The 27,597-nt window shown below is 41.2% G+C and overlaps 1 long non-coding RNA gene across 1 annotated transcript in view; it reads right to left on the reverse strand.

Moving 5' to 3' along the window:
* Window positions 1-678: 678 nt before the first annotated feature.
* Window positions 679-27,597, reverse strand: part of LOC116089197 — a 48,949-nt gene continuing 22,030 nt past the window's right edge. The window contains exons 2-3 of the long non-coding RNA XR_004118210.1: window positions 5,254-5,487; window positions 679-751 (exon numbers count right to left, since the gene is read on the reverse strand). This is a non-coding gene — a long non-coding RNA (uncharacterized LOC116089197). The remainder of the gene's footprint in view (window positions 752-5,253; window positions 5,488-27,597) is intronic.

Below are 27,597 nucleotides of genomic sequence, written 5' to 3' on the forward strand. Positions count from 1 at the left end.
CCCCAAGGCCAAAGGGAAAGAAAAGAGAAAGCATAGAGGGGTGCAGTCTCCATGGCCTGACCATCTCTTAAAGCTCCCAGCTATCAATACTGTCAAAATAGCAATTAATTTTCCAATATGAGACTTGGAAGAGACATACCTTCAAATCATATAACCCACCTTCTAACAGCCTAGTGAGCAAAGTCCATAACCCTAGTCTCCACTTCTTGTCACAGTTGGAGTAGCATTCATAACCAGATTCACGTCTAAGTCAATTAATAACATAATTGATAGTGTATAAAACTAAAGTGATCCTCTAGAAATATAACCAATTTACATGTTATAACAAACATTTTTAAAGGTCTGAAAGATCTCATGATTCTATCAGAGCTGGCGAAAAGCTATTTGAAATCCCGGGGTGGTGGGCTGGGGATAGGGATGGGTAACAGAGTACTTGCATCTACCTCCTTCCAACCCCTGACACCAGAAACAAATGAAAACAAAAGTGGATAATCAGGCGTGATCATCAGATGTCTGCTGATTTCCTAGCCAGAAGCACAGAAAGGGGCAGAAGGAATCTTCAGTGCTCTTCCGCACTACCAGCCACACGTTAAACAGTGTAAAGCGAAGGTGCTCTCTTTCCCGTGAAACAGCATAGAATGTCAAATCCAACGGTGGGTCTCCGTTCCTGTCGGAATTTGTGCATTCTTCCTTGGTATACAACTTTTCCTTCATTCTTGGAGCCTGGATAAGGCCCCATGCTTTTCCCCTCCTAAAACAGAATATTACAAGAATTTCCTGAAGATGAATCCTGTATCATATTACCTTTTCTATCAGGAAGACCCAACAAATATTTTATTGGATTAATTAGTGATCAAATGATTTAACTCAACCTATGCTTCAAATGCTCTCGCTTTTAGGCTAATGCAGGGAGAAGTCGATCAGCATCTTTAAATGCAACACACAGTGTTCTTTTTTTTTTTTTTTTTTTTTTTTTTTTTTTTTAAAGATACTTCAGAGAATGACATGGTAATTTATCTAATCCACTCTGGCAGAGAGAATCTGAAGGCAGCAGTCTTCTTCCCTGCTAAGTCTTAGCATGTGTTGATTTGAGGCAGCTCCAGAAGTGAAGCTAAACAATTAATTGCACTATTAAATAAACACTTTAGGTCCCCTTGAAAACCTTTGAAGAGAGCCTCCGTGTCACAAGAAAAGATGCTGATGCATCAGAATGGTGAGAGAGACCTTAACTTTCCTCCTGCCTGCAGCCCTATGGAAGCTGCGTCTGCTCCTCCCCCCCACCAAAGTTCCCAGTCTTTAACATGACACTGAACTTGACAGAGAAATTGCAGGTCCTTGACTACATATCTGCATTGCAACAGATGTCAGCCTCACGTTTAGAAGAAAATTGAATTACAGATGGAAGGAGCCGGGGAATAGAAAGCATCTGTTAGAAGAATCTGGATTCAAGACGCGACATTTGACAAATAAGTCTCAACTTCCGAATGAACTGAAATTGTTCGTGATTCTCGCTGAGGTCCTCCCTCCCTCCTCCCGACCCCCCACCCCAGAAGAGAATGAAGTTCTTCTACACCTGCAAGGGGGGAAGATGAGAAGAAAACATTTCGGGGAACCATGTGTCCCCTGCAGCACAGTATCTATTGAAATGTTAGGATAGTCCAGAAATCCCTCACAAATAAGCCAGTGTCCTCGAGCTGATGGAAAGACATGTTATCTGGGTAACCTGCCATCTTTGGTTTGTATAAAACATCTGGGACCTGCATGTGACCTTCCATGTTGTCCTTGTCACTTTGTTTTAGCTAACGTAAAGAGGGACCATTCAATCCAAGGAGTTACAATCATTTACTTCAGCAAAGAATTTGCTCTTTGAGCCAAAGAGCCTCAGAGGATGGTTTATGGTCTTAAGTAAAGTCATTCCTGATAAATATGGCTCTTAAACTACCCACAGGACACGGCTCACTCCTTCCCAATCAAGTTCTAACAATGGCTCAACTCACACCTGACAGAACCAGTTATGGTGATGGGGACTGAGGGGCTGCGGGAGGAGGAGGGGATCTCTGCACACCCTCATTTACACAGCTCCACATACCAACTGCCAGGCTCTCACGCAGTCAGTTATCTGCAGCCTAATCCCCACTGGGGAAGACAAATGATTTAAAGATTTAAATTGGTGGGACAGTGATCATCTGTGACCTTAGTGTTACTCTGGAGACCAGCTGGTGCCTGGACCAGGATAGCTGAGCCTAGGAGCCCTTGCATGGTCACAGGACTTTAGTCCAGCTGCCCTGCATGCAACTCTTCATCAGGAGTTTCGATTTATTAACCCCTCAGTGCCCTCTAAAACCTCACAGAGAAATACAGCCCCATTCCCTTGTCTCTGCATAGTTCTCACGATGGCTGGTGCCTGCCCCAAATGGAGATGAAGTGGGGTAGGAGAAAAGTGACCTTTCTTTCAAAGAGAAAGCCATTAAGCAAGCAAATTTTGTAGAGTAGCTACAAGACTAGGGGCGGCTATCTAAATGTGGCAAGGCCAAGAGGTTTTTAAAGGACTTCCTGGAGATGACTGGAAGCTAGTGTTTGGGTCAATTCTCCATTTAAAACTGAAAATTATGCTTCCTTTTGCAGGACCTTGTAAAAAGCCTTCACCATTACTCTCTTCCCTATAAGCAGATGCTTTACTAAGGAGGGAAATTTCCTTAAGTGCAAAAGCCAAGAAGCAGGATCACTGGGGATGTGACATGAGACACTTTGCCACCACCTCAGCTCTAATGATGATGAATGTGATGGTTTGGGTACATCTGCCTAAAGTCAGAAGTCTGAGGCAGCCACATCTGGAGCCTGGTGCTATTTCATCTCTAATTTAATAGCCGTCTTCCCAGTTCTGAAGCTGACAAAGGACTTGAGAGGAGAAAAAAATGTAAGGATGATCACTAAACTTTGTTGGCTTCCAAGCACTCCCTCTTGCCTTGGGGAAATTTATATCCTATTCCACTGAAGACTCTGCCGAGGAAACAGTCATAACTCAATGATAGTGCTCACAAGATTTTCCAAAGATTGGCGTTCTTCGTATTCCTTTGACCTGTGGTTTAGGTCAAACCCTTACTGTGTATGGGAGTTTCTCTTTATGCCGCCAGTTCAAGGTCCTCCGGTCATCCGGGGGTTTGGAGGGGGGCGGCGAGGGGGCAAGATAAACACTGGCTGCCATTTTCAGATCTAATTCACTTGTGTCCCCTTTGTCTTTGTTGATTTTGCTGAGCCTCTCACATCGCTGCACCAATCCCAAGTCATCGTTTTCAAAGTCACATCTACTTAGGTCCTTTTTAAATTATCATTTTCACATAGCTGCCACCATCCAAACTTCCCTTGTTCCCATCTCTTTTGAACGATGTTGTCAACAAATGAGTCTTTGCTTCATGTTTAGCCCTTATAAATATCTAAGGGACTCCTCCTACCATGTTCAAATTATGAGGCAAGATACCAATGGCCTGAACAGGGACCCAGAGACCATCCCTGCTGCATTAGCTTTTCCTCTGGTTAAAACCAAAACGCCTGACACCAATAACGTAATAAAAGAAAGCATTTGGGGAAGCAGGTATGGCCTCAGAGGGTTCAGGCTCTAATTACTTATTCACTTAGGCAAAATGTTGGCAAAAGGAACATGCTACAGAATAGAGCTAGGTATTTACTTCCTAGCCCAATAAGGCTCAAAGAGTGAAATAGAAGGCATTCAGGGATTATATACCCCAAGAACCCATCTTGGTGACCTACTTCCGTCAGCTGTACCCCAGCTCCCATGTTTCTACAACCTCCCAAAAATAACACTAGCAAACTAGAGACCAATGTTTTGAGAAGATAAAATTCAAACTACAGCGTGGCTGTGGTGCTCATGGGTGCTCATCATCAAGGGAAGAACCAAAGATACAGTATCAAAAAAGAGAACCAAGGCCAGAAGGAACTGGGTGGAGGTTGAGAGGTAAGGTGGCAGGCTCTGGCTCCAAGAAATCAGAAGAAGACTGTGTTGGATGTGACTGCTCCAGCTCCTGCCCCTAGAACCCATGGCTGGAGGAGCTTCCCACACAGGCCTAAAGGTAGGAATAGTGAGCTGTTGGCAAGGGACCATCCATCCCTATTTACCATATTAATTCTCCCTGGGAGAGGGGAAACTGCAGGCCACTCTTACAAATTACAAAAGAGCTCTGAGGGCTTAGGGAACATGGCAGAAGGGTGTGTGTGTGTGTGTGTGAGTAATAGCCAGAGGCTCAGGGAGTTGTGAAACTGAATTCCCTACCAACTATACCCATAAAATCTCACCAATGTTGACTGCCCGAACGTGAGCTAAACAAAGATGCACCAACAAACAGGCCAAACTAAATGAAGACAAGTCCACAAGGACTCAACCCTACACAAAGAACCACAGGCTACTGAGTAAATCTGGGAGCAAGAGAGATGGTCCTTCCCATGGGAAAGCACACCAAATTGGCTGTCCAGTGCCAAATGATCAGCCCTAAAAACATATATACAAGCATTATTATATGGAATCAACAGGTTATATTTACATATACATATGCATGCAGCAACAATGACAAAAGAGGCTATGAACTTGAAGGAGACTGGGAAGGGGGTATATGGGAAGACTTAGAGGCAGAGGGAAGGAAGGAACATTGTGATTAAATCACAATCTCAAAAGATCAACAGCAACAACAAAACCACCAACAAACAGAAATCAACATGGAAAATCAATGAGTGTAATTGCTGACACATGCATTTTGCAAAACATCCAAGACTGAGTATCTGTCGCTGTGTACGTACTTTCATGCATTCACACACATGCTAAGGGGTGCAGAACAGTCCTAGATCTGAGTATGGCTTATGAAGAGTAAGGGATCCAGGAAGTCATGCGCCACATTATACAGGTGGGTAGATGAACAAGCAGCACCACAGGGTCAGAAACCCACAGGCATCGCTAGTGACCTCCATAAAAAGCCCCGATCCCCAGCGGTCACTCTTCAGATACACCAACCCCTCCTGCAGCATCTCTAGCAATCCACTTCCGACTGCCTTTTTATGACTTAACAACACAGTTTTTCCTCGAATTTTATGGCATTTCATTAAAGCCGCCAGAAGGTGATACTGCCCCTTTTTCTAGGAGTGAAATAAATTCCAGTTTTATCGCTTCTGGAAATGCCGGAGCAGCTGTCAGGACATTTGATAGATTTTCTCAATTACAGCTCTTGTGGAGCATTTTATACTTACATCTGCACCTCAGCCCCATGCGGTACATGCGCAGTTTTGCTCCTCTCTCTTGTGTCTTGTGCATCTTTTTCGGTTTAATGACCAATTTATTATTTTTCCCTTTTATTTCTCTTTACTCCTTTTTTCCCCTGCATTCTGTTTCTCTCTTTTTGCTGTTTGGATTAGAGAATGATATATTTCTCGTAGAAATTAACATTCCTCATAGAAGAGAAGGGATGGAGGACTAATGAAAACCTATATAAGAAAAGAAGAAAATAGGTTAAAGTTTAAAAGCAAATCAATTTTTCCTTTGGGGACTTTACTGTTAATGTAGAGCCCAGTCTGCACATGCAGTATTTATTAACACGACATGACATATGTTGGGGTTTTTCCTCCTAATGGGATAGAAAACTCTGGGCGTGTGACTTTTCACACTAATAAAGCTCTTCGTTGGTGGCTTCATTATCAAAATAGAGACTATCATCTGTCTCAGATAGCCTCGTGGATTATTCAGTGCTGCAGAAACAGAATCCCGATGGATGTTAAATAAATAAAAAAGGTTAATGTGCAACAAAAACCAAACCAGTAGAATGTGCAGCTGGGTTATGGATGTGGTAGGAAACACTTCTTTGATCTAAATGTATCTTTTGTGGTTGTTGTTGGTGGTGGTGTTATTTGTTGTTGTTGCTGATACCGCTGTAGGGGGAGTTTTAATTTGTTAGACATAGTTCCTTTTTGTTACACTTTTGGTTTGGGTTTTGGGGATGGTAAGTGTCCTTGTGTGTGTTCATGGGTTTGGAGGCCAGAGATAAACTTCGGATACTGCTTTTCAATAGCCATCCACCTTGTTTACAGAGACAGGACCTCTCACTGTAAAGACAGTCTCACTAATTAGGCTACTCTTACTGGCCAGTGGGCTCCAAGATTAAACTCATCTCCTCAACCAAACCCACTGCCCTCAAACTAGTGGCAATCCTCCTGCTGTCACCCTGTGAGCAATAGTTACTAGTGAATAGCAAAACCTTACTATACATGGTGGTGCTTGCATGCCATCCCTACAGTTAGAGGGCTGAGTCAGAGCCAAACCATGAGTTTGAAGCCACCTTGGGACAATTGTCCTATCTTGGGGGTGGATTTTAAAGAAGGAAAGGGGGGAGAGAGAGAGAAAGGGCTTAACAAATATGTGCTGAATAAAATACACAGAACACAATGATGTACTTAGGACCAGCTTTATTAACTTTGTTGCCTTTTTTTATTGAACGAAGACTAACTTCTCAGGTCCTTCTCCTCATTGCCTCTTTAAAAAAGAAAACAAATTACTTGACTTCTTCTACTATTAATTAGTTTTATTTGTTCCTGAACTTGCAAGTCGATGGAGTCATGAGATATATACTCTTATGTATGACTTCTCAGTATCATCATTGTTGTAAGATTAACACATGCTGCCATATGCTACAGTTTCTCATCTTGCTGTATAATATTCAATAACACAAACACAACATCACAGTTACCTATCCTACTTCTGATGGACACTGGGTTCATTCTAAGCTAGAGACAAATGAATACTTACTATGAAACTATATGTTTGTGATATGAGAAGAAATTCCATATTTCCTTTGTGTATGTCCTAGATAACTGGAATGGTTTAAAAAGGATGATAAAATATACAGCTTAAAAAGTTTTACCACACAGAACAGCAGCAACAATATTTAGATTCAGTTCCTTGTCTTCATGATCATTATTGTTCTCCTTTTAGCATTCTGAATAGGGAGAGAAATTCCACCATTGCCTTAATTTGCTTGTCCCCAATGGTTAATCAAGGTGATTTATTTCTTCTACTCTGGTTGCTCTGACAACAATAGAAATTCATTCCTCATGGTTCTCGGTAGCAGAATTCTGAATTCAGGGGTTAGCAGAGTTGTGTTCATTTCATAGAGTATAGGAACGAATCCATCCCTTGACTCTTCTGGGCCCTGGGGACTGTTGGTTTTCCTTGGTCTGCATTTGTGTTATTGATTTCTTATGACTTCTTTTATTAACCTTAGTACAGATACATTGCCAGAGATACTTTCTGCAGTTCTTTGGTCTCTTTCTAACTTGACTTTCGACTCTTATAATTGTCTCTGGCTCTCACATTTTAATAGATCAATTGGTAGGTTCAGAGAAACCCCATGCCTTTTCCAGATGCACATCTAATTAGAAAAGAGGACATGTTCTCAACCTCATGTCCATTTTCCAAAGTTTTTAAGTGAATGAATGAGTGCCCGTGGTGTTATAGAACCACTGGATATATTTCCTTTAGCACTAGAAATTTCTATTAAAAATATTATTTTAAGGTTAAATCATTTAAAGAATAGCAGAGTTGGTAAAATGCTTGCCTTGAAATCACAAAGACCTGAGTTTGATTCTCAAAGCCCAAATTAAAATGTCAAACATGATAGCAAACCAGCAATCCTAGCAGTGAGAAGACAGAGACAGGAGGATTTCTGGGGTTCCCGGGGTAACTAGTTTTTCTTAATTAGTTATCTCCTCTCTCAAAGGAAGTGAATGGCATTCCTGAGGGTAGCACCAAAAAGTCATTCTCCTACTTGTCTATGCAATTGCACATACCCATACATAAAAATGATGATAATGATAAATAAATAATATATTATAATAATTAATTATAATAATTTTAAGATAATAAAATATCTTCAATAAATTGTCAAAACTTGGCTTCTCAAATTTCAGCTGACCTACTTTCAAAAAATTGATAATCTAGTCCAAAAATGTACATAAAAATTCCAAAAAAACCAGCACAAAGTGATTTTGAAATGAGCAAAAGAGAAATTACACTTCCTAATCAGACTTACCACAAAGCTAAAATATACAGGAAAACATAGGAAAAAACACACAGATAAATAAAATCAGAGTACAGAAACTAAGCTACAGTTCTTGGCCAATTAATTTTGAACAAGGGTGCCAAGACCATTCAATGAGGAAAGAATAGGTTTTTCAACAAAGGTTGCCAGCATGCTTCTAGAACCATGTGCAGAAGAGTGACCTAAGATCCCTACTTCACATCATACTCAAAAGCTAATTCAAAGAGGAGGGAAGGTCCAGACGTAAGATCTGAAACCGTAAAACGCTTTGGAGAAAGCTCCACGCACATCCTCAAACGTTTGTATTCAGTAATGGCTTCTTAGATAAGGCCCAAAACACAATGAAATAGTGAATTAGGATTCATTAAATATTCAAAGAGAGAAAGCTAGAGAGCCGGCTCTGTGGTTGAGTGCCTACTCCTCTTGTGGAGGACGTAAGTGCAGATTCCAATCCCATAACTCGTGGTAACTCCAGCTCCAGAGAGTCTGATACCAATCGCCTGGATTCCTCAAATACCTGTTCATAATGCATACACTACCCACACTGAGACATACATATACACATTAAAAAAATAAAATAAAATAATTTTTAAGAGAGGAATTTTTTTCCAAAAATTGTACCTCAAAGGACACCATAAAGACAGCCCACAAAATAGGGCATTATATTTGATAAGGGATATAGAGAGAGAATATGTAAAGGAATTGACTCAGCCACAGGAGAAATATTCATTTTCCCAAAAAGTTTTCCAAAACTACTTTGTTTCCCCCCCTCTTCTCCTCTCAGTCCTCCCATACCTTCCCTCCCTCCTCTCCTCCTCCCTTCCTCATTGGAAAAGAGAAGGTCTCATGTGCATACATATGCATACATCAAAAAGACACAACTCAAATTTTTTTGTGTGGAGAAGAGATTTGTACATAGAATATAGAAAAACAGCTCATACAGCTCAATAATGAAAAGACAAACTGGCCCCATTCAGCAATGGGCAAAGGATCTGAACAGGCATTTTTTTTCCAAAGAAAATATGCAAATGGCAAAAAAAAAAAAAAATCCATGGTAAAGTCCCCAACACTACCAGGGGAGTGTAATCAAAACTACAAAGAGATATCTCTTCTTTCCCACCAGGACTGCAAGAATGGAGAGGCAGAAAATAATGAGCATCAAGAAGGACATGGAGAATGTGGACAGTGCACACCATGCTGACAGAAATATAAAATTACAGCTGCCCTGGAAAAAGGCCCCAGGCACAGCTGTGCAGCTCGGGCTTTGTAGGAGACCCCTAACAGCAGCAGCAGGGGCTCTCTCTGACTCTGTGGCCTGCCATTGGGTCCTTTCCCCTAACCTAGACACAATGGAGAGAGGATACTGCCTAGTCCTGTTGCAACTTGATATGCCAAGGCTGGTTGACATCCATGGGAGGCCTCCTCTTTTCTGAGAAGAAGAGGAGGACAGACAGGAGGACAGACAGAGGGACTAGGAGGAGAGGAGAGAGAGGAAGATACTATGGGGTGTAAAGTTAATTTCAAAAATTATTAATTTGAAAAAAAATCATATCACATGGGAATTTGTTTTGCTGTGATATGTTGTTTAAATGTACTTTACATGCAAAAAACTTTAGTTGTGTGTTTTTGATGTATGCATATGCATGCACATGAGACCCTCCCTTTTCCAAAAAGAAAAGGAGGATTGGATTGGAGGAGGGGAGAGGGAGGAGTAATGGGAGGAGGAGAGGAAAGGGAAGCTACAGTCAAGATGTAAAATTAATTAATTAATTAATTAATTAAATTTTAAAAAGACCCCAGCCATTCCTCAAAAGGTTGACAACAGTAGGAATATGTGCCAGCAATTTCACTCATAAGTGCAAACACAAAAGAAACATATCACACAGAACTTGCATATGAATGTCCATAGATTCCTTATTAATAATACTTAAAGGGGAGAAACATCCATCGACTGATGAAGGGATTAATAAAACATGCTACAGCCAGCCCATGAAGAATTATTCCTTTAGGAAGAAATAAGGGACTGACACATTGGAGGATACTGATAAACCTTGAAAACATATTCATGAAATGGACAGTCACACAAGACCATGTCGAGAAGACTCCATGGGGGGTGGAGAGTTGGCTCGGTGGTTAAAAGCACCAACTGCTCTTCCAGAGGTCCTGAGTTCAATTCCCAGCAACCACATGATGGCTCACAACCATCTCTAATGGCATCCAATGCTCTCTTCTGGTGTGACTGAAGACAGCTACAGTGTACTCATATACATTAAAGAAATCTTTTTAAAAAAGAAGAAGAAGAAGATTCCATGGATGAGAAATATCCAAGCAGACAAGAGCAGAGAGAGAGAGAGAGAGAGAGAGAGAGAGAGAGAGAGAGAGAGAGAGAGAGAGAGAGAGAGAAAGAAAGAGAGAGAGAGAAAGCACTGTGGCTGTCTATGGCTAGGAAGTTTATAGAAAGAAATAAAAAGTGACAGCTACTAAGTATGGAGCTTTTTGTTAGGATAATCCCGAATTTCTAAGATTGATGAGGGTGATGATTGTAAAAATTCATAAATAAACTCAAAAGTCATAGGCTCAAAATCCATAGATTATTTGATGTGTGAATTGTATCTCAATAAAGCTATGTTGGAAGGAAAAGCTGAATTTTAAATCTAGCTGAAGGGTATCTTACTCTGTTTATTAATTCCTTAATTCTAGCTTCATGATATTTTCTGACAAAGCAGAAAGCACTTCATGTATCTGAGTAACCCTGAGAACATCATTCTGGGCATCTGATATAGTCCAGATAATGTTAGTGTGCTGCTATAGCAACAAAGCTCATAGCACATTGAAAGAGTGAACCACAGACTTGAGTTGACATTTAATAGCAAGGTGCTTTAAGTAAATGGTTTAACTTCTCTGGGCCTCTGTCTAAAAAAATAAAATAAAATAAAATAAAATAAAAACAATCAAAACATAAATATCACCCAGAGTTGCAAATTGAATGAAAAAATTACACAAGTTCAGTGACAAGGCAGTAAGGGGAGTTTCAGAATTAAAGAAATGAGGGGTTTACTCCAACGATGCCAGTTTCTTATCCACTGTGACTTCAGGTGAACTGCTTACCAGCTCTGGACTTTAATTTCAATTGTGTATGAAATAGAAATGACAATAGCTGCATTTGAGAGTTGTTAGAAAGATCATGTGTCTTTAGGAGTCACAGGAGTAGCTGGCAGTAGTGTCACAGAATTTTAAGGACATGGCAGTGAGGTTGCTGAAGAATGGATACACAAAAGGTAGTTCATTTACAACAATGGAGTACTACTCAGCTATCAAAAACAAGGACATTAGGAATTTTACAGGCAAATGGATGGAACTACAAAATCTCATCCTGAGTGCAGTAACCCAGACCCAAAAGGACATGTATGGTATGTCCTCACTGATAAGTGGATATTAGTCAAAAAGTACAGGATACCCACACTACACTCCATAGACCCAAAGAAGTTAAGAAGGAAGGCCCAAGCGAGGGTGCTCGAATCTTAGAAAGGGGAGTAAATAGTCATAGTAGGCAGAGGGAGGGAGGGAAATGGGTGGGAAATGGGATGGGGAGTGGATGGGTGGGGCAGGATTGGGTATGGGTAGAGACAGGAGAGAGGGCCAGGAGAATGAATAAAACTCTGCAGCTGCCAGGGGTGGGAAAATCTCTAGGAAGTACCAAAGATCTGGGATGTAGGAAGCTCCCAGGAGTCAATGTGGGGGATCTTAGTGGAGATGTCTAATAGTGAGGACATGGAACCTGAAGAGGCCATTTCCTGTAACCAGGCAGGACCCCCAGTGGAGGGATAAGGGCACCAACTGATCCACAAAACTTTTGACCCAAAATGTATCCCATCCAGAAGAAATGCAGGGACAAAGATGGAACAAAAACTGAAGGAATGGCTAGTCAGAACCCCGCCCAACTTGAGACCCACCCCATGGGCAAACACCAATCCCTGACACTGTTAATAATACCCTGTTAAGCTTGCAGACAGGAGCCTAGCATGACTGTCCTCTAAGAAGCCCTACCCAGTAACTGACTGATGCAGATGCAGATTCCCACAGTCAAACATTGCATGGAGGTCAGGGTCTCTTGTGGAAGAGTTGGGGGAAGGATCGAAGACCCTGAAGGGAAAGGAACTCCACAAGAAAATTCATAGAGTCAACTAACCGGGACCCCTGGGAGCCACCAACCAAAGAGCACATGCAGGTTGGACCAAGATCCCTAGCGCATGTGTAGCAGATATGCAGCTCAATTTCCATGTGGGGCCCCCCAAAAACTAGAGCAGAGGCTCTCCCCTAAAGCTGTAGCCTGACTGTGGTATCCTTTTCTCAACAGGGCTGCCTTGTCAGGCCTCAGTGAGAGAGGATGTGCCTAATCCTGCAGAGACTTGGATACACCAGGGTTGGGGAATACTCAGGGGACCCCATCCTTTCAGAGGAGAAGAGGTGGGAGAGGGAGGGAGGGACTCTGTGAGATGGGAGACCTGAAGGGAAGCAGCATTTGAGATGTAAATAAAGTAAATTAATTAATTAATCAATTAATGTTTTAAAGGACATGGCAGTACTGTTACATACATAAACTCCCAGCAGCTGTGACTGCGTACACAAGACCTAAAGATGGTGATGCCAGACAAAATCCAAGCAGGGACAGGGAAGGGCTTCACAAAGTCCTACCTATTGGCAACTGATGGCCGTTGGGAGACAGAGTCAGTTTTCTTCTGGGAGTACTCCAGTGGATGGTTCTGCAGACATCCATGCACATACTGGCAGTGCTAAGTGGGTTCAAAAAAAAAAAAACAACCCAAGCACATGAAGCTGGTAGTGAATCATGGTGGGGTGGGATCTCAGAGAGAAATTAGAGGTTATAACACTGGGGGAGGTAGATTTAACCAAAATACATTATATGCATGAATGAAATTCTTAAACAATAAGAACAAAAGTTATGTCTCCATGCCAGTACAGGTTTTAGCTTTGGTAGAGGTCAATTATTATTATCAAAAGTATTAGAACTCATAAAATAATGGTAACATGCATTGCTATTATGAGTCATCAAGGTGACAGTGTGATGCCAATATCCTGCCAAACTGCAACAGAGAATCCCTCTACTGTGTGCAGAGAACAACAGTGAAGGATGTTCTGCTTGGCCTGTGGCCGTGGTTTGCAGTTGGGGATGGGGAAATTTAGTTTTGCAATTTAAAGTGTTTTTTTTTTAATAGAAATATTCAGCCCATGATATCTCTATTATTAAAACCCAAATACACTGCGTCCTTTTTCTCCCTTTCTTGAGACCAGATCTCACTATACCACAGTCTGGCTGTGAATGGGCAGCCTTTATGCCTCAGCTTTCTGTGTGTAGAGTAACTGTAGTGCGTCACCATGATTAATTTACCCCACCTCTTTTATCACATGGTATCGGTGTCACCTCATACTTATTAAATGACATCTATAATGGAGTGGGATTCTCCTCAAGAAATTTGGTCCTGAAACTGGACTGACACATCCTGTCTTCATTATTCTACACAATACCATCATTAAGTCACAATCTACATGTTTCAAACTTAGAGTAACCGTAGGACATTGTCTGAGATAAAAAATTTATCACATAAATGAATACTGTGGACATAGTTTGAAGAAACCTATTTATGAGCTTTCAGGATCTGTGTCTTCTTGTACAGTTTACTCTCAGGTTCTATGGTAACCAACCATCCTCGTGTCTTCTCCCCTCCATAGGGCCCTTTTCCACAGAGAGCTCTGAAGTTACTCATTTTCATGTCTAGGGCCTACTGCAGGGCCTGCCATACCATATTCATTCATTCAATAATTATTTATCAAAGGCTTGCAATTTCAAAGGACTGTACTCTGAATCCTTCTGAATCCATTTACTTAAAAGCAGCTAGCAATGCACATCAAAAAATATTCTTTTCCATTTGATTTTTAAAACAACTTTATTAAGAAAATCTTGCTGACTTTATTCTAGCTATATTTCTGTAAGCAATTAAATGTCACATCTGTAGTTCTTTAAAAAATGTAGCATAATTTAGACTTTTCACTAACTCAGTCCTTTCCCCAATGCAACCCAAACTAGTGAAGTCTCTTTGTGCTCTGAGAATCCACCTCTGGACTGGGCATTCTGATCCCAGAAAGCTCTGGAGATGGAAGCGAATTCAAATAAACTATGGTTTAAAATTAATGCTAGTGCTTCTTCTTCATAGAGAGGGCAGATGATGCTGGAGAGGGCAGATGATGCTGGAAGTCTGTTCTTCCTGCACATTATTTACTTTCTGAAAGTTAGAAAAAGAAGGAACATATGGATGAAACCTTGGTGGGCGGTACCAAAGTGTAGTGAACCCCACGGTGATGCTTATGGGGCAGTGAACAAGGAAGTGAAGGACAACTAGATCAAAGACCAGAGAAGAAAACACAGAAACTGTAGTTGAATGAGCTACACAAAGGCAGCTTTGGTTGTGCCTCTAAACTATCTGTCATAGGGCATTGTGATATTCTTCATCTGAATATCAGATGCAATCCTTCTTGCACTTTCTGAGAAATGACCAGAAATAACTCTTCAACCCAGTCTTATATACATTCTCTCTTTTTTCAACAGTCACGGATTTATTGATTTATTTATTTTTGTAGTAAGGCCTGTAGGACATTTTATTAATTAATGACTTTTTATTGGATATTTTATTTATTTACATTTCAAATGTTATCCCCTTTCCTGGTTGCCCTTCCTCAAACCCCTTATTCCATCTTCTCTCCCCTGCTTCTATGAGGATGCTCCCTGACCTACTTACCTACTCCCATCTCACAGCCCTGGCATTCCCCTACACTGGGGCATGGAGCCTTCACAGGACCAGGGGCCTTCCCTCCCACTGATGCCAGATAAGGTCATCCTCTGCTACATATGCAGCTGGAGCCATGGGTCCCTCCATGTGTACTCTTTGGTTGGCAGTTTAGTCTCTGGGAGCTCTTAGGGGTCTGGTTGGTGGATATTGTTGTTCTTCCTATGGAGTTGCAAACCCCTTCAGCTCCTTCAGTACTTCCCCTAACTCCTCCATTGAGGGTCCTTGTGCTCAGTCCAATGGTTGGCTGTGAACATCCACATCTGTATTTGTCAGACTCTGGCAGAGTCTCTCAGGAGACAGCTATAACAGGCTACTGTCAAGAGCACTTCTTGGCAGCCACAATAGTGTCTGGGTTTGGTGACTGTATATGGGATGAATTCCCAGGTGGGGCAGTCTCTGGATGGTCTTTCCTTCAGTCTCTGCTCCATACCTTGTCCTTATATTTCCTTTAAACAGGAGAAATTATGGGTTAAAATTTTGGAGATGGGTGAGTGGGCATGCCTAACCTCTGGATATGGTCTAGACAGATTCTCCCTCCCCTTTGTTAGGTATTTCAGCAAATGTCATCCCTGTTGGGTCCTGGGAAAGCCTATACTCAACAAAACTGGAAAATCTGGATGAAATGGACAATTTTCTAGACAGATACTAGGTACCAAAGTTAAAGCAGGATCAGATAAACCATCTAAACAGTCCCATAACCCCTAAAGAAATAGAAGCAATCATTAAAAGTCTCCCAACCAAAAAAAGCACGGGCCAGATGGTTTTAACGCAGAATTCTATCAGACCTTCAAAGAAGACTTAGTACCAATAGTCTTCAAACTATTCCACAAAATAGAAACAAAGGGAACACTACCTAATTTGTTCTATGAAGCCACAGCTACACTTATACCTAAACCACACAAAAACCCAACAAAGAAAGAGAACTTCAGACCAATTTCCCTTGTGAAGGAATATACATTCTCGTAACAAAATAACAGGCATGGGAGCTAAAGAGGTGGCTCAGCTCTTTGGAGCATTTGTTGATCTTACAGAGGATTAGGTTCAGTTGCCAGCACCACATGGTGGATCACAACTCTGGGTAACTACAGTTCCAGGGATCCCACAGTTCCAGAAGATCCAGGGATCTTATACCCTATGCAAGTGTACACATTTTGCACATACATACATGTAGGCAAAATATTCATACACATTAAAAATAAAATAAATATTTAAAATGAACATTAATTCCACTACTTCAGAGGCAGAGGCAAGCTGATCACCCCGATTTCCTGTCCAGCTGGGTCTACATATCAAGTTCATGCCAGCCTAGGCTATTAATTGAGTTTCAGGCTAGTCCACCAACACCACTACCACAACCAACAACAAATCAGACGTGTTCATAGATGGTCAGCTCTCCATAAACCAAGCTAGAATTCATTCAAGCATTCCAAAATTTCATTCACGTCTGTGTTTCTTAAACCTTTCTGATGATAAGTTCTAAATCATTTACTCTGTTGAGGAAAAAACCCAGAAATTTCTATAATAGACAGATAGACAGGGCAATAACAAGCTAAGAGACAGAGGAAAAAATCCTTCCTGCTGTAATTAGTTTTTGTTCTTCACACAAGATTGTATTACTCTTCTCTTGGCAGGCAAAGATTGCCCTTGTTCATAAATGTTATCCGACCCACAGACAAATCCAGCTCTAGTAAGTAATTTGCTCCTTTCACAGTTCTGCTTTTTCCAACCTGCTCATTATTTTCATTTTCTATATTTTTGCAATAAGCATTAAAGAATCACAAGTCTCATTACAAATTCAACATCTCTGTAAATGATACGTCACTCACTCAATCCCTTGCCCACCCTGCATCAAAAGTGCTATATCCCTCTGTCTTTCAGGCCATAAAATCTCTATTCAATAAAGAGTCGTTAATTTTTGATCAGCCAAGTGGGGGTTGTAATATTTTTACAACACTGGCAATATTACAGAAACAGAAAAAGCAATATTTTATTTGTCGATGTGGAAGAAAGAGGAAAGCAGCAGACTGAAGGTCCACAGAATTGGTAGCTAGGTGACCTTGGGCTTGCCCATCTTATCTTTGTGAGTTTGGGGCATCGTTCATTAAATATCATCCAAATTCCTAGGTTATTTTGAAGACCAAAAAAGAAAAAAACATAATGTGAATTGTAAGTTGTAAAGAGATAGTAGATGTGGGGTATTATTCTTTAAGATGGTATTTTTTTTTGATGGTATATATTTTAGAAGACCCACCTTACACTGTAAGCATGTGATCCAGCAGCCTATAAAAAAACATACAAGATGAGCCTATACCATGGCCCCAAGTATACCCTCCTTTTAGATCTTTCTGTCTTGTGGGAAAGGTTTTTATTGTTATTTTGTTTTTGCTTGAATTATTGATTTTTGTAGTTTTTTTCCTCAATAAGAATAAGTGAAAAGTTTCATAGGTGGAAATTAATCTCCATACACCCTCTCATTCCTTGCCTCCTTGCGCTAACCGAGACAGCCTACAGAACCTTAAACCTGTTTTTAAAGACCTCAGTGATATATGGACATTCATTTCCAAGTGTTCCCACTGGAGTCATTCTAATCTGGGGAACTCTGGGGACTGTTTGAACGTGGTGTATATGAAGTCGTTTCTCAGGCACTTCTTCTCAATGTCATGTAGCCAACAGGCTGAATCAACCACATACAGTAATGAAAACATCCTGTATTTATAGCAGTATTTCTCCAAGGAACATCCTTCAGCAGGAATGCCTGAAAGAGGTCTAAGAATTGAAGGACATATTTCAGACATGTCTAACCTGTCTCCGAACCCCTATAAAAATGGTCAGGATACCAAATTGTGCCTTTCCCTGCCTAGTGCTATAAAATGAAATGGGAGAGTTGTTTGGCTTTATGACTCTCCGTGTCATTGTGTCTTTTTGCTATTACATGGGTGTAAAAAATAAATAAAAATAAGCTATATTAAGCACTATGCTATGTCACCCTCTCACCAAGCAGCAACATAGCATTGGCTGTGAATTTTGCTTCACGTTAAGGGATCTTTGGAAATATTGGTCTGTAAACAATATTCTATGAGGAAATAATTTTAGGTCTCCCCATATCTCCCCAACCCAAACAAACCTCGTGACATCTAGAAATACTAGAAAATTCCTTTATGAAGTCAGAAAAGATGTACAGTAAACTAAAGTTTATATTTTATTTTCCTTAAGATCTTTGGAGAGGGTCCATCCAGGTGCATTCAGGACACTAGAGATGTAGAAACAAAGAGCATACCAAATACTTAATTATGTATGCTGGAAGGGAAAACATCTGTTTCTCTGAAGCTTTTCATCCTAGTCCATATTCAAAGTGACCTAAAAGCAGAAAGTTTCCCAGGACTTCTGGGATGCAGAATTATTGATTATTTCCTTGGTCATTGAAGAGGAAAAATAGAGGGACTTTCCCCAGGGGGAAGTGTTAGGACATCAATGGCCATTTTATGGGTCCTTATTTCAGGAAGTTGGCTACAGCATCACACCCCACCTAGAGGTTTACAGAGGCAGCTTCAATCCACTGGCCAAGGATATTTGGTCTAAGAATTTGTGTGGACCCAAACGATGGGATTTTTCAGCCATCATTTTTGCTGTTATAGAAATTTGTAACTCTGAATTGTTTATTTACACATTACTTAGGCTGTGGATAGTGCACACTTTTTTATCTCAGCACTCAGGAGGCAGAAACAAATGGATTTCTATGAGTTCAAGGCCAGTCTGATCTACATGGAGAGTTGCAAGCCAGAAAGAGATTCCATCTCAAAAAAAAAAAAAAAAAAAAAATGTTTTTAGGTGGGAAATCAAGTAGAGATAAGAAAGTCCTGAGGTCACCATCTGACACCATGAAGACTAAACATGGGCACTATGACTTGAGAACCTACTGTGTGACATACTAGAAAGCCGAATGATGCATACTATCTTATTACATTGCAGCAGACAATGATTCATCTCTCTACTCCCTTATCCTTTCCTACCCACACCAGGAGATGACTTCATCTCAGTTACTCGAAGTGATATTACAAGAAGCAGTAAAAAGGACAAAGGTTTGTCCTAAAGATGCTCTACTTGGAAGAATCTAGAATACTTATGCTTAAGGCATGGAGGAGTCAAGATTCAGCATCTTCATCTTTCCCAATGTCCCACCATTATCACCTGCTAAAATCAACAGGGCAAGGGATTCTCCAATCTTGGACAACACTTGTAATTAAAAAAAAAAAAAAAGATGGAGCTAGGACATAGAAGGGTGGATCATAGAGGCAGGAAAAGGGTATGTGAAATAAAATGTTGCTTGGATATTCATCAAAAGATGGCATAAGAGACCTAAAGAGAACTTGATAGAGAACTTTTACATATCACTCTAGACTTTGTGGATGCCAGTGGATAGCTTAGGCTGAGTTCTGTTACACTCAGACTGTTTCTAAAGGCTTCTTAGAGGTTTTTGGTCTTTGTTGCAAATTACAAAATCCAAAAGAAGCTGAAGACCAGAAAAGGAAAGAAAGTCACAGACAAGCACCTAGCTCCCTAGCAGAGAACAGAGTCAAGACTCCAGCCTTGGACTACCTGACTCCGGAGCCTGTGTGGTGGGCCTCACCAGTTCAAATCTGCTGTTCTTTCTCCATAATCTACACCCATCACTTTATGTATTTTTATGCATATCATCAACCTCAGTAATCACTCTCTGCTTCATATTTTGAGACAAGATCTCTATGAACTTGGAGCTTGCTGATTCATCTAGATGGGCTGGCCAGCAATGCTCGGGGACTATCTCTCTCTTCCATGTTAGGATTCTAGCTGTATACCCATGTATCTGGCCTTTCTTACCTTGAGTCCTGATGCTTCAAAAAGGTCCTCCAGCTTGCACAGCAAACAGTTTACTGACTGACTCCCCTGCCCTGTCTATATATTTTTATACATGTACTGTATAAAAAGTCAATAGAATTCATTCGACTTTAGGCAGTTATTTGGGCTGATAGTGCACTTATTCAGCCACCTCTGGGCCCATAGTATCTGAATAACTATTCGCTCCACATTTATTCAGTGTTCCTGAGTTCCTACGCCAAGCCAAGCATTGTGCTGCATGCTTCAGAAAGTCATAGCCCACTGGAAGAGATCCCATTAAAATGAAAATAAGCGCCTGGTTTCCCATGGTACAGTAAGGCATAACCAAGAGATTAGAGCTTGCTTATTGAGCTGCAATCCAAAACCACATTATTGAGCTATAATTTCCTATTTGATTGACATGAAAGGACTGAGCAACTGGCCCAAGGTCAAGTCTCTAGTCAGTAGCAGTTCATTTCACTTGTTTTATTGTCTCTGACATAACATGTTCTCACGATCTGCTCTCTCTTAATAGTCTTATGTAATGTTCAAAACATATTTTATGTTTTACAGACATTTTTAAAAATTTAAGGCCAAAGAAGCAAACGTGTCAGCATTCATGTTGGGCTAGAACACATTTTGGCTGCCAACTCTCAGGACAGCAAAGCTCCAAGGTCTGGCTTCTCCCCAAGCCTGTTTCCAGGCTATGGAAGCCGTTAATTCTGCCCTAAATGCACGCTGTCTCCTCATCTCCTCTGTAGCCTTCTAGCTAGGCTGAGACTTAATTGGTTTGGGTTGGATAATTCATAGTGCCTCATTAGGGCATCAAAACACATACTAGGCTCTCTAGTAATTTTCTCCCCTGAAAGAGCATTGATTGGCTCCTTTACCGGGAAAAGAATTAGCTGAAGGACTCTTAGGTTTGTGCAAAAAAAAAAAAAGATTAAGTCCACAATGGTGTGCAATCAGAATTCTTTGAGGCTATCTGTCGATCAGGTATCTCTGCTCTTGCAAAAAATAAAAATTAAAAAAAAAAATCTTCTCAAACCACACAAGAGTAGCTACCAGTTACCTTTTGGAATTTATAGAAGCACTGGCTGTTCTAAAGTTCCCACTTGCTAGCATCCCACTGTTTTCTTTTGCCTAGAGGTACTCTTTATTTACACACTAAGAGGGAAACCCTGAAAGATGGCTTCTCTGCACATCTGACCATCTATTCCACCTCCCACTCTCCCACTGTTACAGGTTGGGTCCGTGTCCCCTCCCCACCCACTCCTCTTTAAGCAAGAAAGCATGCTAACAGCGAATACCTATGGTTCTTGGTTCGGCTGCTTCTCTGGCTTGGAGAGCCCACTTTCTTTGGGGTGAAGGGAAGTCCTGCAGCAGGTGGAGGGATTAGGCAACCATATATCCCAGCTTCAGCCAGATGTGGTGATACACACCTACCTATAACTGCAGCAGCACTCAGGACACTGAAGCAAGAGGATCTTCAAGGTCAGCTTGGACCACACGAGCCTGTACTACATGAGTCCTAGGTCAGCCTCAGAAATGTACAAAGACTCTGTCTCACAAAAGAAAAGTAACTTCTTTCTTACCTCTGAGTTGGGATAAGCCTGAGCTATGTATGGGTTTTGCTTTAAACTTTTAAAGACTTATTTATTTTATTTTATGGGTATTGGTATTTTGCCTGCATGCATATATTTATGTGTACCATGTGTACCATGTATATGCCTGGTGCCATGGATCCCCTGGAACTGGAGTTCCAGATAATTGTGAGCTAACATTTGGGTGCTAGAAATTGAACCCAGGGCTTCTAGAGGTGCAGCCAGCTCCTAAACACCGAACCACCTCTCTAGCCCCTGACCTGTGTTTTACCCTCTCTTGCAGAGGTTCTGAGGACATCTGGGTAGTGCAATCTTTGTCAGCCTCTTCTTCTTCCCATTTCCCAATTCCATTATGAGGATTTCTTGTCACTTCCCAAATACGATGCTTCCATATTACTTCTCCCCCACCACCACCCCCCAACCCTTATCCCAGCATCTGCTTCTGAGAAACCTAAAGAATAACGTAGTTCCTTTAGCCTTTTTAATCTTCACTGTAGCTTGGTCTTAGCCCTGGAGGTCATTCAACTTCCCATCCTTATCGTGATCTGGGAACATCTATGGTTAGGTCTGGGAGCCAATGACATGGACTTACCAAAAGTCTTGTTCCATGGAGCTTCAAACACCTTCATCAAATGGCACTTCACTTATAATAAGAGAAGAAAGAAGGGAGACTTCAGCTTGGCCCAAGGACTTCAGACTGCCCCTCATAGGAGAAAAGGAAATGTGTAGGGGAAATGCTCAGTGATGATTCAGTTTGTCTTCCACATGATCTTATGCAAGACATCCTCATGCCACATGGAGGGTCTTTCAAAGGTTCTCTAGTATAGAATGGTGGGAGTGAGGGGCAGGAGAACAATGAGACAGAAATAGTAAATCAATCAGGATAAATTCAGCAACTGCTTGTTAGAGACACCAAGGAGAACAAAACGAAGATCGGCTGTATTTTTTGCTATTTACACTATTTTCAGATGCGTATGTCATGAGGAAATGAGCACAATTTCACCAGCATCTCAGACAGATACAAGCCTACCTTGGTTCAGCCAAAAAGTCTCTAGGCATGGTGCTGCTCTGAGTCTTGGGGCGGGGTGGGCGGGTGGGGAGTGTTGACTTGCTGGCTTGCTTTCTTATCACTGTCTTCCAAATGTGATACGACCCTTAGCATCAGCGTGAATGAAGCTGTGAATGGACCCTCCTTGGAGGATTATGGAGTCTGAATCCTCGAGGGCTGTACCAGAATGCCCTTGTCAGTCGGTTTTGCCTCTGGGCATCTAATTTAACTGACAAATCTGGGGAATCGCACAGAGGCAGCCACCTCCCCAGTGACTTCACAGATGGGAGTCCCGCAGTGAGTAAGTTATTCCAGCAAGTTTGATGTTACCTTATGTTGAACATCCTCCTGACAGGTCTGCCCACTTCTTAATGGCATAAAAGAACTCACTGTGAGTAGGCATGCGTCTCTCTGACTCGATAAATACCACGGCCTCTTTTCTGGCTGTTTTAATGGATGTCCTAAAGGCATCTGAATAGGGCATTCTGCATTTGATAGAAGCATATCAACAGCAATGTTTTCATAATTAGTTTTGGAAGCCCCAGTCTTCAACATACAAGGTTAAGTATTCCAGCAAGCAAAATATACCCACTGCAAGGACAAACATCTTTTGAGAGTCTATTGAGTCTGGACGGGAGCTTGTGCTGCCTAGTGTATGTGAGTACACTTTGCAAAATCAACTTAGCTGCATCAATAAGCAGAAGTCAAATCACGTCTTGGCGAGATGCCTAGCAACCATTATATATTTGTTAGCTTTGGTTACAAGAACAAGTAGTTCAAGTCTTGGTATAGACCGGTTTTTAAAGTCCTCAGGACAGCAAATTCTTCCTGGGATACTGCTAGCTACAAACATCAGTACACAAAAGAAGTATATACTTTATACATTCATCTTGTATTAATATTTTGTCAGTCAATTTGGCCATAGTCAGAGACCTGGCACTACACCAAACACCATGTGTATGGTGCCAAGAGAGCACAAATTAGTGAAAAAGACATGACCCGTGGGTTCAGAAAATCTGAAATCTACAAGGAAAGTCAGACTGTATTAAATAATGCCCAAAACTGAAGAGAAAATACAGGCTTGTGCATAAAGATGAGATTACACATGTGAAGCACTTGGTTCCATAGCAAGGAGGCCCCACGGTGGCTATCAAATAAGGAGCAACCATTATGGCCTTATTAGAGAATTTACATTCATAAACACATAAATGCTGAGAGGGAAGAAACTTAAGTTTGGGGAGCTGAGTTCTGCATTCCGTTATAAAAGTTTTCCGAGTGAGGTTGAAAGCAGAGAAGCACAGGGACCATCGCCATCAGAGAGAGGTACTGAAGCTACAACCCAGTGGCAGAAGTAGGTCAATTTCACGCAAGAGAAGCAGGCCTGGCCAGCTTAAACAAAGACTCCATCAAAGAGAGATGAAAGGAAGAGGCTGTCGAGATGGGGAGGCAGACATTCACCTTCGTGGCCTGCCTGAGAAGTTTAGATTTGATAACCTACTGTTAGCTCTTTAAGAGGTACAGCTGCATAATTGGCAGGAACAACAAACATGGGGGGTCTTTTTTTTAATTATTAATAATTTTAAGACAGTGATGGGGAAACATAGGTTCAATTCTGAAGACGGGGCCCTGTGGAAATGCATATGCCAGATGCTCATGGGATCTGCCCTACTCTCTCGGAGTATGCAGGAGAGAGTATAAAACGCTTCCTGCTGGCTCTGTCTGGCACCAGCTCATGAGATGCACTGAAAGGGCAAACTATTTGGAGATAAATATCCAAAAAGTAACTCTTTATTATAATTTGCCAAGAAATATTCCTAGGAAAATCTGAGAAGCAAGCCACACCTGAGATGTAAAATATCAGGAAGAAAACATTTCAGAAGGCATCAGGCAAGCAGGGGGGTTTGAAGGTGAGAAAAGGGAGAAAGAATTCTTTGAAGTGACCATCTCATTTCATTCACTGATGGTGTTATTCCCTCTGCAATATGTGCTGACTGGGGTCCCAGCGCTGAGTGCGCCAGGACCAGATGGGAGCTCCAGAAGGACCAAGCTTTTTGTCAGTCTTATGCATTTCTATATACCCAGGTCCCAAACAGTGCCTGGCATATAGTAGTCACTAAATAAGTAATGAACGTGTGCATGCATGAATGAACGAATAACCTTGCATCAGTAGGTACCCAAGATCCTCTGTGATTCTATTCCCATAAAATGAGTTCTTTTAAAAAAAAAAAAAGTATATAAACCAGCCTGAGGAGTGATTTTTTTAAATTAAAATTTGGTTGAATCCTTCCAAAAACTTAACGGCGAGTTCTTGGGGAAAATGATATCAACTACATGTAGACAAAATAATGTAAAGAATTAGGCAGAGTAAATAAAATCCCTCACTCACATTGCTTTGCAAGTGTCTGTAAGTTCTCATTGCACTTTCAACAGACTAAAAATGAACACTGTGGACTGTAATGGATGTGTTTCATATAGGAACAGTGACACAGACTTCACAGGGGAGACCCATGCATAAAGAGAAGGCCTCAAATCTACATCAGGAGACAGATGAAGGACTAGCATTCCTGTGACAGAATCCATTCATCATCTTCATATAACTTCTTCTTTGACTGAATATTTTAATGAAGTGACCAACCACTAGATCTAACTGAGAATGAACTAGAGTAAAATTTGGTAAATTAATGGATGCATGAACCAATGTGAGGGAAATCTAAAATGTCAGCAAGTTAGGCCACTGACTTCACTACAGATTACAGTTAGAGATAACAGATTTATACATTATATAGTTTTGTTTCATATTAAACTACATTTAATCTTTTTAAGTTTCAATCATTCCAACTATTTGTATTCCCTATCCTGAGAAGACCTTTCCCCATTTGCCTAGGTAGTTCTCTCTCTCTCTCTCTCTCTCTCTCTCTCTCTCTCTCTCTCTCTCTCTCTCTCTCTCTGTGTGTGTGTGTGTGTGTGTGTGTGTGTGTGTGTGTGTACACCTTGACACACATCTGGAGGTCAACCTGTAAGAGTCAGTTCTGTCCTCCCACCATGTGGCTTCCAGGGATAGAGCTCAGGGCTTTGGGCTTCAGGTGGTGACAGCCAACACCCTGACCTGCTGAGCCATCTCATCTACCTAAGAACTAAATTTTAATCAGGATGCTGGTTGGTGATCAGAGAGTAAAAATTTCTTTGGGAGGATGTTTTATGTAAGCCTTAGAAAACTCCCTCAAAGCATCCCCAAAATGAAGAGATCTGAGTATCTAACACCCAGATCCTAGAGTCCCCATCATTAGTGTCCTTTAACACCCAAACCTTTTGTGTCTCTGAGGCAGAGACAGCAATGAGAAATGAGATTGATGAGCTCTTTGTGATGGGCCAACTGGCCCTCAAAGATGTCCAAGCCTTTATCCTGGGAACCTGTGAGGATGTCACCTTGCATGTCAGAATGCACATTGCAGATGCAATTAAGGTGATGGAATTAGATTATCCAGGTGGACCTAATCTAATCACACGAACTCTTAGAAGCAATGAATTGTATTTTCTGTAGACCATCCCTGACAGCGAGGCCACTAGATGCCAAAACATGGTATCTTGGCATTTGAGGAAAACAGAAGAAAACAGACTCTTAGCACTGTTCTTCCTAAAGCAAGTCATAAAAGCTATCTATCCTTTCCCTGGACAGAGCATCCTATCCCTGAGAAAGAAGCACTGTTAGAAGACACAGGATCACAGAAACCAAGCAAATGTGCTTATCTAAGCCCACCTGGTTTCCAATCATACTTCCCTACCACTAGTCACTAATCCATCAAACAGTATAAAAACATACAACTGTCCGATTCTTTGGTCCTCCTTTCTGAAGGCTCCTATGTCACATAAGATTTATAATCATCAAATATATGGATTTTTATATTTTATTTTCTTTTTTATTAGATATTTTCTTTATTTACATGCCATATAATATCTCCTTTCCTAGTTTCCCTTCAAAAAAAAAGAATAGAAAATTAAAATTAAAAAAAATTAAAAATTAAAACAAAAAAATAAACAAAAATGAAAACAAACAAAAAAACCCTATTCCCTCCCTCCTCCTCCTGTTCACCAACCCACCCTCTCCTGCTTACTGGCCCTGGCATTCCCCTACATTGGGGCATAGAACCTTCACAGGGCCAAGGGCCTCTCCTCCCATTGATGACCAACTTGGTCATCCTCTGCCACATATGCTGCTGGAGTCATTAGCCCAACCTTGTGTACTCTTTGGTTGGTGGTCTAGTCCCTGGGAGCTCTGAGGGTACTAGTTAGTTCATATTGTTGTTCATCCTAAGAGGCTGCAAACCCTTCAGCTCCTTGGATCCTTTCTCTAGCTCCTTCATTGGGGACCCTGTACTTAGTCCAATGGATGACTGTGAGTCTCTACTTCTATATTAGTCAGGTACTGTCAGAGCCTCTCAGGAGAGAGCTATATCGGGCTCTTGTCAGCCAGCACTTGCTGGCATCCACAATAGTGTCTGGATTTGATGATTGAATATGGGAAAGATTCCCAGGTGGAACAGTCTCTGGATTGTCCTTCCTTCAGTCTCTGCTCCATAGTTAATCTCTGCAACTCCTTCCATGGGTATTTTGTTCCCCCTTCTAAGAAGGAATGAAGTATCCACACTTTGGTCCTCCTTTGTCTTGATTTTCTTGTGGTTTGTGAATTGTACTTTGTGTATTTTGATCTTCTGAGCTAATATCTACTTATCAGAGAGTGCATACCATGTGTGTTCTTTTGTTATTGGGTTACCTCACTCAGGATGATATTCTCCAGATCCCTCCATTTCCCTAAGAATTTCATAAATTCATTGTTTTTAATAACTGAGTAGTACTCCATTGTATAGATGTACCACAGTTTCTGTATCCACTCCTCTGTTGAGGGACATCTGGGTTGTTTCCAGTTTCTGGCTATTATAAATAAGGCTGCTATGAACATAGTGGAGCATGTGTCCATATTACATGTTGGAGCATCTTCTGGATATATGCCCAGGAGTGGTATATCTGGATCCTCTGGTAGTACTATGTCCAAATAGTGAAAACTATTCTCAACAATAAAAGAACCTCTGGTGGAATCACCATCCCAGATCTTAAGCTGTACTACAGAGAAATTG

Source organism: Mastomys coucha, unplaced genomic scaffold (assembly GCF_008632895.1).
Source record: "Mastomys coucha isolate ucsf_1 unplaced genomic scaffold, UCSF_Mcou_1 pScaffold14, whole genome shotgun sequence".
Lineage (NCBI taxonomy): Eukaryota > Metazoa > Chordata > Mammalia > Rodentia > Muridae > Mastomys > Mastomys coucha.